Here is a 14,522-nt window from a genome sequence, read left to right on the forward strand (position 1 = left end):
GATGTGTTACAAGTGTTTTACAAAATCACATGATGGGTGTCTCATAGATTCATAGGTAAGTAATAGGGAAACTGCCCTTGCCACCCATTCTAAGCTTGTCCATTTTCCCTTTTAAAGGTGAGAATCAAAACGTGTACCATGTCACTGTGAGGTAATCACTTTAACCATTATGATAAATCCTCAACAAGTTTGGGGGTTATTTGGCTTGTATCATATTATATGTCTTAATTAAAACATGGGATTTGTATTTATTACATCTTGTCACAAAATCGAAATCATAGTATCTAAATCCTTATACAGACCTCTGGTTCCTCAGCTTTATTTGTTCATCTTGCTTATTGTACTGTTTTTACGTCCCTACTTATAACTTTTCTTGTGCTACTTTTCATTCGTGCTGTTCAATGTACTGAACACTGTTGAGCTTCAGATGAAAAATATAATTTTCTTGATAGAAAATAGAATCTTCACTAGTGTTATCAACTGTCACTAGCTATATGATTTTAAATGAATATATCACAGACTGACAATACTGGATAATACTAGCCTCTTACTAATAAGAGATTCTCTGTAAGTTATTCAAAATGCTTGTATCATGTACTGAAGCCTGTAAAGCATTACAAATGCATGTTACTTGACCAGATCTGATACTGATACTGACTGCTTATCACAGATGCTCAAATCCTGTAATTCTGATATTTACACCTAGATATCTCCTCCTCATGCATTGTCTAGATATGGCATCTGACTAATAGGACTATCCCTTTTAACAAACACAAACCAAAATAAATATTAATAAGGAATAGAAGTATGATATTGTTTCCCCTGGTTGGTAAGGTTACCAGCAGTTCAAGGTAGATTACATTTACATAGTCAAACAATGAGCATGCTTCCATTGTATCATAAGGGAGCCAGTTCATTGCAAGGTAAATGAGTTACATAAATTAAGTGTATTTGGAATTATAGAGGTATTGATTATGGCATTAAGGAAGCTATCATGCCCCCCACAAAAAAACATTGATGTTGTATGTAGCTTATTTTTGTCAGATTTTATCAATAGGTTTGTATGTGATTACATTTTGTCAGATTTTATCAATATTATTGCAAGCACACCTGCACCCCCACACTCCCTGCTAATTACGTATACCAACTCTGAGGTTACAAACTGTGGGGAAAGAACATAACTCTTCCCTACTATAATTTCAGTTTTGTCAGTATTTTGCTTTTAGATATTTTGCAGTTTAGACATTTTCTGTTTAGATATTTTGCTGTCAATCTTGTGCTTTATTTAGATAATGTTAGGTACACACACACACACACATATATATATATATATGTGTGTGTGTGTGTGTGTGTGTGTGTGTGTGTGTGTGTATGTATATGTATATATATATATATATATATACATATATATATATATATATATATATATATATATAGGTATACTTTGTTTCATTGAATCTCATTTCAATGAATTTCATTTTACCTTGACCACCTGAAAACTCAAATTACTGAAAACTCATTTCACTGAACTGCAGTTAGTATACATGGCACTGTGTAGAACACTGTAAGGCAAGTAAAAGGTGTATGTTCTTTTCCCCACTGTAGTGCGATCCTGGAGTTAGTATATATAGTTGAGGGTGTGGGGGGCACAGCCCCTCACATTGGAGGGTGTGGGAGGCATAGCCCTCTACTTAGTTTGAGTACATATTGTCTGCTGGAGAAAGATAGTCATTGGTGTTGCAGCTATGCATGTTTATGGTTTAAAATGTATTGATTTGAAGTTTTGGGTAAAATACAATATAAAACAAATAAGGTGGGGGTCTATGCCCTCACACCCTCCCTAACTATATATACTAACCCCAGGATCGCACTACAGTGGGGAAAGGGCATATACCTTTTACTTGCCTTACAGTACTCTACAAAGTGCCATATATACTAACCACAGTTCAGTGAAATGAGATTCAGTGAAATTAGTTTTCAGTGATTTGTGTTTTCAGCGAAGTGGTCAGATTGAAATGAAATTCAGAGAAATGAGATTCAACAAAACATGTATATATCTACCTAGCTAGTGTAAATATATATATATATATATATATATATATATATATATATATATATATATATATATATATATATATATATATATATATATATATATATATATATATATATATATATATATATATATATATATATATATATATTAGCTATACATTACATATAGATATATCTATAGCTAATCAATTTATACATGCACACACACACACACACACACACACACACACACACACACACACACACACACACACACACACACACACACACACTATAAAAATATTTGTTGCAGATGTTATCTGGAAGCATCAACTAATGTTCTTACCTAAGTTATGGATGTTGTTGTGCTCTTTATTGCTAATAAAGTACTTGACCCTAATAATAAAATACTGCCAAAGGAAGGCAAGTATCCAGAGCACAGATAGCTAATGCAGAGTGAACCTATTGTCACGTTAGTACCATAACCATAAAGATAATGGAAAAGCTAAATATAAAACCAGTATAACTGTTTAGTAGAAATATATCCATAACTTATGTTTGTGTTTGTGATATATTTCATCTGTGATGCCAAGAGCTTGTCAAACAATCATAATTTCCATTGTATGCTATGTCAACAGATGATAACTATGCCAGCAGTTAAGTGTATGAGCATTATCACTCTAAAGGCATATGCTGACAAAGAACTTTTGTGATGGAAAGCATCATAAACTGTGTAGTCATAAGGCATCTATTCTTTCCTTGGCAGAACAATGCTAATCAATTCCCATTTAGCACGCCATATAAATGCATTAAATTCTGATTGTTCTTTTCTGGTTTCCTGCATGGTACAACTGCTGCTTCTCAAATATCTGGCATCTATAACTATGTCTAAGATTTTATAATGTAGATAGTATGCTATACTCGCAGCTCTGAAACATGCATGGAAGATGTAATGAATGCTAAAATTGCCTTGTATCAAACAGAATCAAAAATTCTATGTGTTGAAATGAGTTAAACAGAAAAAAATAATGATATTTATAAAAAGACATCTAGCTCAAGGGCATATTAAAAATACCAGTAAGAAGCAGGAGTCAGGAAATATATTTCATTCATCTTTTATTAACAATCAATAACTTCTTGTCACAAGGAAAAGCAATGTAAGGCAAAAACAACGATCTTAAAGAATAAGTGTTTCCCTCTCACCTCTAAATAATTCAGAGAGTTGCTAAATCCCATGATTAAAGACAGTAGACAGCATGAACATTGAGTTGTCTGAAAAATGTTAAGTTAAACTAAATACAAAGTATGCTCTTAGTTGTTTACTACTGATGAAATAATATAACACAGATACTTGTCAGGAATAACAGAGAGAAGAAAGACTAATTTAATAACTTCTAGATAACTTTGTATACTCATACTGTGATTTGCTTATATTTTAAATTGAAATGCATGGATTTTGCCAGGATATTTGGAATTTTACTCCAAGCAGCACACTGTGGTACACCACCTTTCAGAATATTTTGGCCCCCGACATTAGGTGGCACACTTGAAGCATTTCTGGCTGCACCCTTGCTAAAGACTACTAAACATGGTTACTTTAATAAGGAAATGCCATCAGGTCTAATACAATATAGTTCTGGTCAGTTTGAAACTACATTTTCTGTCCACTGATTTCTACAAGACATTGACATTTCTTGTTTAAGGAATGGGTAGTAGCCACCTTAAAGACTTCAGTGTAAAAAAAAAATATCTGCTGTATTTGTTACTGGCTTATCAAGTTCACATATTCAGACAATTCAGTATGATTTATAGTAGCTCCCACATCAGAATGTTTTCAAATGTTAATTAAGCCTGCATTTACTATTTTACTGCATAAGGGACATAGATTTGTCTTCCAAAGACAACATTTTCAATTCCTGCTACTTTGAGATGGACTGTGTGAGAGAAGGGTGTTGTGGGCTTTGCTTAACATAACTCTCATGCAGATGGAACTCTCCTCCATCACGCTCTTAATCACTCCCTAGGTAATTGCATCTCAGCACAAGGGATAACCCGACTTTACACAGTAGCTAACGCAATCAGAAGCAATGAGTCAGGAGGTATATGACAAGTTTTCATGAAATCATATGTCATCTGCATGAATGCAAGCTGAATATTATCTTTTTGTGTAATATTGTCTAATATAAATAATTCAGAATGCATTCAGGGATTCTGTCCACTTTGTGGTTACATAAACTAAAGTACGAGTGTGGCATGATATCTGTGCTTTAATACATTTCAATTATCAACTTGGGTCAGAGGAGTTAACTGCACCATACCTCTCAATTGTCCAGATTTTCACAGAATATCCAGATTTTTACCTAATATTTTTGGTATGTTCCTCATAAAATATGTGGTTTTCTGGCAAATCACTGAAGATTGAAGTCACTACATCATGACAGACATTTGAGTTTCAGACTTCATATCCTTCAGAAAATATATGTTAAGGCAAAAATATGTTGCACTAGCAATTTTCTAAGTTTACCCTATTCTGGGACTTTTGCCTCACCTCCCCAACCAGTTATTTTTGCCTTTGTCCAGATTTCTTTTGCTAAGAAGTTGAGATGCATGAACCTCACCTATGTTGTAATGTTTTAATGTGGCTCCCAGACAATTTCTGAAAGTCATTTAATCAAATTTCATAATGTACAAAAATGTTTGATATATACTTCAGTAACATTAAAAGGAATATTTCACCCAGATCCATTACAAGACACAGAAAGCCCACTGCATCTTAAGACAAACAAATGTCCTGATTAAAACCAAATAAGTAACTAGAAACTTCAGATGTGTGCCACACTCTTGTGCTAGCACCCCTCCCACATATAACTTATCATTTTTGTAGTATATCCTAAATGGAGTCATAATGCTACAATAAACAAACTAAACTGATTAGACTAACAGTATATAATTGGACAGCTAGCAGCATAGCAAGCATATGTCACTCTTGGTAGTTTTCATTTCTGTTGGCTTATTTCTGGTCACTCTGAAACCCAAGACCTTAGGATATTCAGAGCTAAAACTAAGTTAGCAGAATGCCTTGTTATACACAGCAGAAAAGTATATTTGGTCAGTCACTCAGAAAGTCACTTGAAGACAATATATATGGACTGTATATTAAGCTAGAGGGTCATCAGATCACAGTTCCCTGCATTTAGGAAGAGCAACTGATTACTTGTTTTGAGAAGCCACAATTTTCCATATTTTACCCAGAAATGTTCCCACCATACATTATGAAATGCATCTAAATGTTTACGACTTTTGTAACCACAGGGAAGTTGTTACCTTTTTTAAATTAAAGTTTAAAATCATCACAACCACATCTGCTCTTTAGTAATCCTACTAGATCCTTGTGTGATAGCTTTACTATTTTGTTTCCATGTTCAGCTAAAATTCTACCATTTTTCTTTCTGAGCAGCACAGTGATGCAGTGTGTAATGTTGTTGCCGCCCATCAAGAGTGTTTCCAGTTCGATTTGCAACTGGAGCACCTTCAGTTTGGAATGTCCATGTACTCCCTGTGTTCACATAGGTTTTCTCTGAGTGGTCCATTTTCCTCTCACATTCAAGATATACAGTAGGTAGATTGCAGACTCTAAATTGGTCATATGTGTGAGAGTGTATATGTGTCTGTATTTGTTGTGTGTGTGTGTGTGTGTGTGTGTGTGTGTGTGTGTGTGTGTGTGTGTGTGTGTGTATGTGTGGTACAGAAGAATGACTGCGTCATAGCTAGTCACCCACTGACTCTAGGTGACACCCTAACACCTTGTATAAAATGGGAAAAAAGGGGTTGATCCATGCCAATTTTTCTTTCTGCTGACAACAGTAAAGAGGTCTTTTGGCAGCCATACTGAGGGACTTATTTGATTTAATAATAAAATAATCTGCACCATCTTTGAAGATATATGGAATTATGTTATAATTTTAGCATTCTGATAAAAATAAAATAAAAATAAATATAATTAAAATAGAATCCGTCATCAAACTTTTGCAACTTGTTCAGTTACATATCACCAAGAGATAAAGCCATGATGACTGAGACAATCCAGGACTAACTAGAAACTTGGGCACTGGGGGTTCCAATGACAAAGAGTGGCATGGCTAGTTGATGGTTCTGTCAGTGATTAGTTGTCTTTGTCTCCAGTAGTATAAAACCAGCTAATCTTGTGAGTAGTTGCAGCATAATCCTCCTGTTGCAGCTGTTTGACTAGACAGGAATCTCAATTTGTGAAATTTCAGTCACTTTTTTGCTTGTTCTGGTTTTCCCGATATTTGTGGCTTTTTGTTTTAATCTTCTCTCCAAGGTGTATACCCTTTCTTACATTGCTGATTCTTAGTGTGACTCAATGCCCTAAGATCTGGCAGCATAAAACTAGCTGATTATGGGAGCTGTCATAGTATAATCATTTTGATGTAGCTGCATGATTAAACAGTTTTTTATTTATTTATTTTACATTTGTTTACCGGGCTAGTCTAACTGGATACATGTCCATTTTCAGTAGAGGCCCGGGGAGAAAAGCTCCTAGGTAATACAATGAATTTAACACAATTCTATCTACGGATATAGAAGACAAGTACATCTATTTACAGTGCCAATTACAGATTATCATTTAGATTTATGAATCAACAACCATCCCCTGATAGTTCTTCTATTTCATTTTAATTTTCTTTTCCCCAATTTTTTTCTTTCCATACACTGGTGATTCTGTAGGTGATTAGCTGCCCATGTATCTAGACAGCATAAAGGTATTTGCTTCTGTTTGTAGTCACAGCATAACCATTCTAGTGTAGCTGTCTTAACAGTCAGGAGTTTAATGTGATATATGATATATGCCATCCCACAATCTGTTTTCCCTTGCTACTTATAACATTTCATATTTTCTTCCAAAACAGTGGTTCTGTGGGTGATTAGTTGTCCCTATCTCCAGGAAAATAAAACTTCCTGCTTCTCTGAATGTTACAACATAATCCACTTGGTGTTACTACTTAACCATGAATGAATTAACATTTGTGGTTCTTCAACCAATTTTTTCCTGCTAAATATGGTATTTATTAGAATTGATTCTTGTGTACTCAAACATCTGTGGGTAATTAGCTATCTCTGGCTGCAGGGGCATAATACCTTCCATATTTTGAAAAAACACAGGATAACCATCCTGGAGGAGCTGTATGACCAGAAAGGAATTCAGATTTATTAACCTGCAACCATTTCTCCTGCTATTTGTGTTTTTTTCCTTTTAATGTTCTTTCGTAATTAAGTGTTTTTGATGCAGAGTAAAAACTTGAACATACCTCCAGTGGCAAATTCTTCAAATACACAATCACTGAATGTTCAGGTAGAATCACTGAAACTTTTTGTGTGTGTGTGTATGTGTGTGTGTGTGTGTGTGTGTGTGTGTGTGTGTGTGTGTGTGTGTGTGTGTGTGTGTGTGTGTTAGGTAGGCAAACTTGCCTGATGACCTTGAGAGGGCTTTGCATCCACCCTTATTTCCTTATTTTAATTCTACAGTTGCAAAGCATTGAATGAAAGAGAAAAATAAAACACACAATAAGTGTGAATCTTAGCTCAAAAAGCTGTGATCATGCAGCAAAGCTAACACAATATTAAAGCATTTTTGGAAGCTGTTGGTTGGGGGAGTTGGTTTCCAATGCTATCTTTATAGGGAGCCTGCACTCTAAGATGTGTATATCTCTCTTATTTCTTTCTACAATATTTGTGGTTCTGAGGATCATTTGCTCCTTTTGGCTCCAGGAGCCTTAAAACAGCTGCTTCTCTGAATGGTCACAGTCTTGTCTTCCTTTCTATTTTTATTTTCTTCTAAAAGTATGTTTATTCCCATATATTGTTAGTCTTGCAGGTGATTAGCTACCTTCAGCTCTAGGAGCAAAAAAATAATTAATTAATTAACAAGCATACAGTATAATCTTCATGGTGTAGCTTTTTGACAATGCAGAAGTTTGAATTTGTGAACCTGCCATCATTTTTTTTCATTTTTCCTGTTATTCGTGACTTTTAATTCTATTTATTTATTTTTTTCCTCAAAATATTTCTTTACATACATTGATGGCTCTGTGGGTAATTAGATGTCCTTGAATATAGAAAGATAAAACATACAGTATAATCTTCCTAGCTTTGTGACTTGTCATTATAATTGTTTTTTTTTTTTTTATTTTATCAAAATGTGTTCCTTTCTATACATTGCTGGCTCTGGTTTTAATTAGATGTCCTCGGCTCCAGAAGCATGAAACCATTTGTTTTTTTTTTTGAGTAAATATTAGCATGAGAAGTCTCCTGCAAATGCATGGATTAATAAGATGCTAAGAGGTATACTATCACATGTTAACATGGCAAGCATGCCCATTGGAATCAAATGAAGTGATACAGCATTCATTCCCTCCTATTTTTTCCATTCTTTTTTCAGGATAGTTGTCTAGCTTACTAAAATGCTTGTTACTGGACAGTACTGGCAACAGTTTAGTTCACTTTTAAGGTAAATTATTTCAGGGCAGCTGCCTTGCAAGCAAAAATGTTTTTTTATTGAGTTGCATCAAACCATAAGTTTCACTGAGATCATTATTGTGGTTAACCAGATTTGTTTATTTTACTTGAATGATGATTCCAGTATCAGATCAAATCCACATTTTCTGACATCTTAATACAAGTACAGCAGCACTTACTGCACAACTAAATGAAAAAGTCTCATTTTTCTCCTGGAAAAAGTGGTTGACTGGAGAAGAGGAGCACTGTAGGGGGAATTCAATAAAGCCTACATGGATTAATTTTCCTTGTAGGCATAGTGTCACAGAGGTTACACGGAAGTAAGCAGCCGTGCAATCCATTAAACAGAGCTGAGGGGTGTGAACGAGCATGGCAACACGGAAGTGTCCATGGTATGCAAATTTCCTCATATGCAGGTGAATTCCATGCAAATGAAGGTGTAGAGTGATCCAGCAAGCAGACAGGTCGTTGTGCAGATCCTGTGTTGATGTCATAAGTGTACACAGAAAAATTCCGTGTACATGAAATTAAAAAGTGAACAGGGGCTGTAAAAGCCCTGTTAGAAGGTCAGAAATAGCAAAGCAGACACAGATATGTCCAATATGTCTTGTGTGACCAAAAAGTAATGAAAAAAATTAAAGTAATTTTTTAATACCTATATTATGCTTGCACAGTGTAGAGCAATGTGCAAGCATGCAGTTATGCAAAAAAATGTAAAAGTGTGAAAAAAAATAAAATATGTGATAAAAATGCATTACAGGGCCTTGCATGGAGTATGTGCAATGGTAGATGTCTGTGGTTGCTAAGGAGGGAGGTCCTGGAATTGTACCTCTCAACTGTACAGATTTACGCAGAATGTCCAGATTTTTGCCTTATATTTTTGGTCCATTTTTCATAAAATTGTGGCTTTCTAGCAAATTAGTGGCAAATCATTAAAGACTGAAGTTGCAAAATAATGACAGACATTTGAGTTTTAGACTTCATACCATTCATAAAATTATTGCTAATGCAAAACCTGTTATTTTATCATATTTCTAAGTTTGTAAGAGCAATGTTTCAAAATTGTCCCTATTTGCACCACATTTTTATGGCTTTGTCCAGATTTCATACTCTACGAGGTTGGGAGGTATGCCTGGAATAGTGCAGTATCCAGCTTGTGTGCATAGATCTGTATGCAAATGAGCTGGGGATACTGAATAGCAAAAATGGGCATCTGTGCCCGTAGATCAAAGCCGTGTAGCCCCAGAACCATGTTGTTGTCCACAGGTAGCTGACATCAAAAAAGGGTGTGTCTCAATTTCTTTAAGCACATTGGAGGACAGCAGTGGCTGTTTGCACATTGTGCTGCTGAGCTGGGCAGAGGGTGTGTGTCCAGTGCTGCTAAGCTCTGTTTAGCTTCGGAGCGTGTGTTTAAGCTAGTTTGAGCATGTTTGCATGGATTGTTACTGTGCTTAGTGTGCCCTTTCATGGGGGTGTGTCTATTGACTGCTGACCATTGTTTTATACCTGTGGCACTGGTACTTGTGCCACACCGCACTGCTTAGCAGGGAAGGCTGTCAAAAAAAGAAAAAAAAAGAAATTGGCTGAGAAAGTCAATCATATATAAATTACTGATTACTCCTGTTCCACCAAAACTGAGCCATTCCAACCTCTCAGTGATGTACTTGGCAGGTGGAATGCATCATAGTTAACCAATCACACAGGCTGCATCTGCAGAAGAGCACTATAAAGTGTGCATGCACCTTACAATCTAATATCCCCCCATACTCTGCACCATTGGAATCCGACTCAGGAATTTTAACTGAGAGAATGCTAGGCGCTGTTACAGAGCTGCTACATCTGCATGTGCAAGATGCTGAGGTCAGTGCTGATGGTCCTGCTGACAATAGGTCTAGACTGAGAAAGAGAAGAGTGTTCAGGTCCAGGGTAGCCTTCCAGGAGCTACATGACCTGGAGATTGTAGAGCACTACAGGGTGGGCAGGGACATACTGCAAGTCCTCACTGTGCTCTGCCATCCTCAACTCTGACCCAGAGCCAACAAATGGGAACCCATCCCGGTGGAAACAAAGGTATGTGTAGTGCTTAGGATACCAGCTACAGGTACTTTTCAATGACCAACTGGGGACACGATGGGGGTCTCACAGGCATCAGCATCCAGGGTACTCCACAGTTCTCGGATACCATGCAAACACATGCCAGTGGGCATATTTATTTATCCTGCACCCCTGAGGAGAGGGCCAGCAGTGTGCATCTCTTCTACCATGTAGCACACTACTCTGAGTTATTGGGTGTCATAGACTTTACTCATGCCCACATCAAAGCACCGCCCATTCAGGAGGGTAGAGTCTACATCAACAGGAAAGGGTATCAATCCATCAACTGCCAGGTCATGTGCAATGCCCAGGGCATTATCATGAATGTGTGTGCTGGCAGCCCTGGCATTTATCAAGACAACCATATCTGGCATGCATCACAGCTGCACTAGATGTTTGCCGGGGGGGCATCCCATATGGCCATCTACTGGGGGATGCTGGCTATGCAGTGGAACCATGGATGATGACACCCATCAGAAATACACACACACCTACCAAAGAATGTCATAATGAGGTGTACACACAAACTAGAAACATCATAGAGCATGTGTTTGGGCTGCTCAAGTCATGGTTCTGGTGCCTTGATATATCTGGTGGACCCTAGAAGTACTCTCCAGCCACATGTGCACATATGTTCACAGCATGTGCCAAGATACATAATATGATCCTGCAGAAACAGCTGTGGCAGGATCACCACAGGGAAGGGCCACACAACCCCCCACCAGTGCCAATGTCCCCAAAGCCACACCTACATGAAGACTTGGAGGAGGAACCCCCTGGGGCTGTCTCTGTAGGCAGACATAGACATGCCCAGTATGCCCTGGCTTTGGCCAAGAGGCAATGCATAACAGATGCACTGACAACCTAGGGTCCAAGGGACTGACATGTTACTCTGACTTGCATACATAGTAAAAAGGATGCCAGCCACACCACACAACCTGTACCTAACCATGTATTGGCTGTGTACTGCGTGCATCAGAGTCAGCCCTGAAACACAGATCTCTCAACTGCTGTGTTCACAAGGTAAGTCACTCTGGTATACAACAATTGTATGGGGTACTAGACTATGGTAGCATATATATGGATCTGCTGCATGTATGCATGGGAATAGAGTGGGCTACTGGGCAACTTGCAGAGTTCTAACAGCCACTTGGGACAACAGGTACTCTGTCCTATACTGAGTGCCCCATAATTTTAATTAGGCCACATGGCTGGAAGCCCCACTGCTTTATGCAAGGGAAATGCCAAACAGTGTGGTCATTGGACAGATGCAGGACTGTCAATACCAGAGTCCTCTACCCCAAACACATCTGTGTTGCCATGCAACTGCAGCAACAGAGTATGTTTGCAAGGATATATCAGCAGACCACACATTTCCAGGGCTGTGACATACAACCTGGCCAAATATTTTTACCCACAAAACACAGGGGCAATGTATGTCTGTATGCTGTTGATACTGTGAGGAATTAAACCTCTCCCTCTGGTGGCTGGTGTGGCTCCCTGGGCTAAAGACATTAGCATGGGTGATGGTGTTGATGTTTTGAAGTTGGCAGCATCTACAATTTTTGCATGTGAGTTACTCACATGGTAGGAGTCCTACAGACCGTCATAATGCCACAATCCGTTACTGCAAGGCAGCTGGGCAAAGCCAGAGAAAATGGGGGACAGAAGGCCAAACTTACAGACAGACATTATACATGGTCTGAGTAACCTAGAAGGTGGCTCGTATAATAGCAGGTTGCAGCAGGTCAGATTAGCTGCTGGATGTAAAGGCCATCACTTAAATGTCTCAGTAGTTAACACCTCAGTGCCTACATTTTACAGTATCGTTCCAGAAAACCACAACTGTATGAGAAACAGAGCAGACATATGGGGCAATAGGCCAGACATTGTGCAAAAACAAATACAGGGAGAGGTATGCAAACTGTCACCCTGTATGTGGTGTTGCAGCATAACCCCAGCACATTAAACCTCTCAACCTCTTACAGCAACAAATCTGGCCAAAGAGATGGATATAAGTGGAACAAAGACCCAAAAATACAGGCAAATGTTAAATCTTGCACTTAAAAATGTAAAGAATTGACAAAATAACAGGTCTTGCATTACCATGAATCTCCTGAAGTGTCTGCAGACTGAATCTCAAATGTCTGTCATTATTTCCTAACATCACTCTTTAATGATTTGCCACTATTGTGTCAGAAAATCACAATATTATGTAACACGGACCAAAGATATGAGACAAATAATTGGACATTCTAGAGTTGATAGCTAGGTAGGACAAAATATCAGGGCGGTGCTGGAGTGTGAAAACAGGTGCAACAGCCAATGGTCTGCAGCACACAAAATCCCAGACTGGAGTACAGGTAGGTCTGACCTGGAGTCACCTTGTAAGTACTGACAGTCACATCAGGCATGTTCCTACATTTGGCCAACTTTGAACCCATGTCACTTGCCTCTTCTGCTCAAAGAATAGTTATGTAGAAATATGTGTGTGCATACCGACAGCTATGTATGTCTCCACCTATCCCTCTCATACATGATTACCCTAGCTATCAGTATGTGGCACATGTATATACGTTAATAAAATATGTATATATATATATATATATATATATATATATATATATATATATATATATATATATATATATATATATATATATATATATATATATATATATATATATATACATAGCTAAATAATGTGTGGACCTCTTATAGACTCTCCACACTTATTTACATAACACATTTACATAACATGCACAAACAGCAAGAGTTAAGATGACATCCCTGTTATACACACACACACACACACACACACACACACATATATATATATATATATATATATATATATATATATATCGGTTTACTATCAATTTGTTGATTATAACTTGTGCGATTTACAAAATGTCGAGAGACGTATGTCTACTCAAAACATCAACACAAAAAATGTCGGAATTTACATCAGTGAATGCAATACAGCATTTGCTGCTGTGAATTCCGACATTCCAAGCCATATCGCAGTATAGTGGGGCTTGGGAAATGTACCCTTACCCTCAATGTAGTGCGATCTTGGAGTTTGTATATATAAGTATGGGGGTGTGGAGGGCTTGCCCCCAACATGGGGGGTGCAGAGGGGCTTGCTCCCCTGCAAACATGTAATGTAGTGTGGCAACTTTGGCAGACAGTCTTGGAGTCTGCTTCTTGTTCAAAAATGTCGATATCGACATTTTTAGACATCTGGTTCGACATTTACGTTAGTCGATGTTGTGCAAACCAACATTTCGGTTTGACAACATGACTATTCAACTGTGTTGCAGTCGAGAAATATGTATATGTATATATATATATATATATATATATATATATATATATATATATATATATATATAGATAGATAGATAGATATATGTAGGTTCATAGGTTGGTACTAGGCTATCGGCCCTATACAAGCCTAACCATAACAATTCCCTGGCTATTTCTTCCCACAATATTTATTTCCCTGGATCCCTGTCTAGCAGGGCAACTGATGTGACCCCGGGGTGAATTTCCTATCTCCCATCCACTCGTCAAAGTTCCTTTTGAAGAGGGCCAAAGAGGTGCTCTGCTTGACATGTATGGGCAATCTATTCCAGAGTCTGGGGAGTCTCTGGGTCAGGAAACTATCCCTCCAGCATGTTTTATTCATTGTGATGACAAGGTTTAGATCCCTGGAGCGTGTGGCTCTGAGGGATTGGGATTTCATTAAATGTAGCTTGTCCAACAGCTCTGGGCTTGACATGGCCTAGTATGTTAACCAGAGACTGCCTCTGAGTAGACAATATGCAACAGAGTACACCTGGAGTTTTTTAGAT

The sequence above is a fragment of the Protopterus annectens genome, chromosome 2.part0 (assembly GCF_019279795.1).
Source record: "Protopterus annectens isolate FY-2018-M chromosome 2.part0, PAN1.0, whole genome shotgun sequence".
Taxonomy (NCBI): Eukaryota; Metazoa; Chordata; order Ceratodontiformes; family Protopteridae; genus Protopterus; species Protopterus annectens.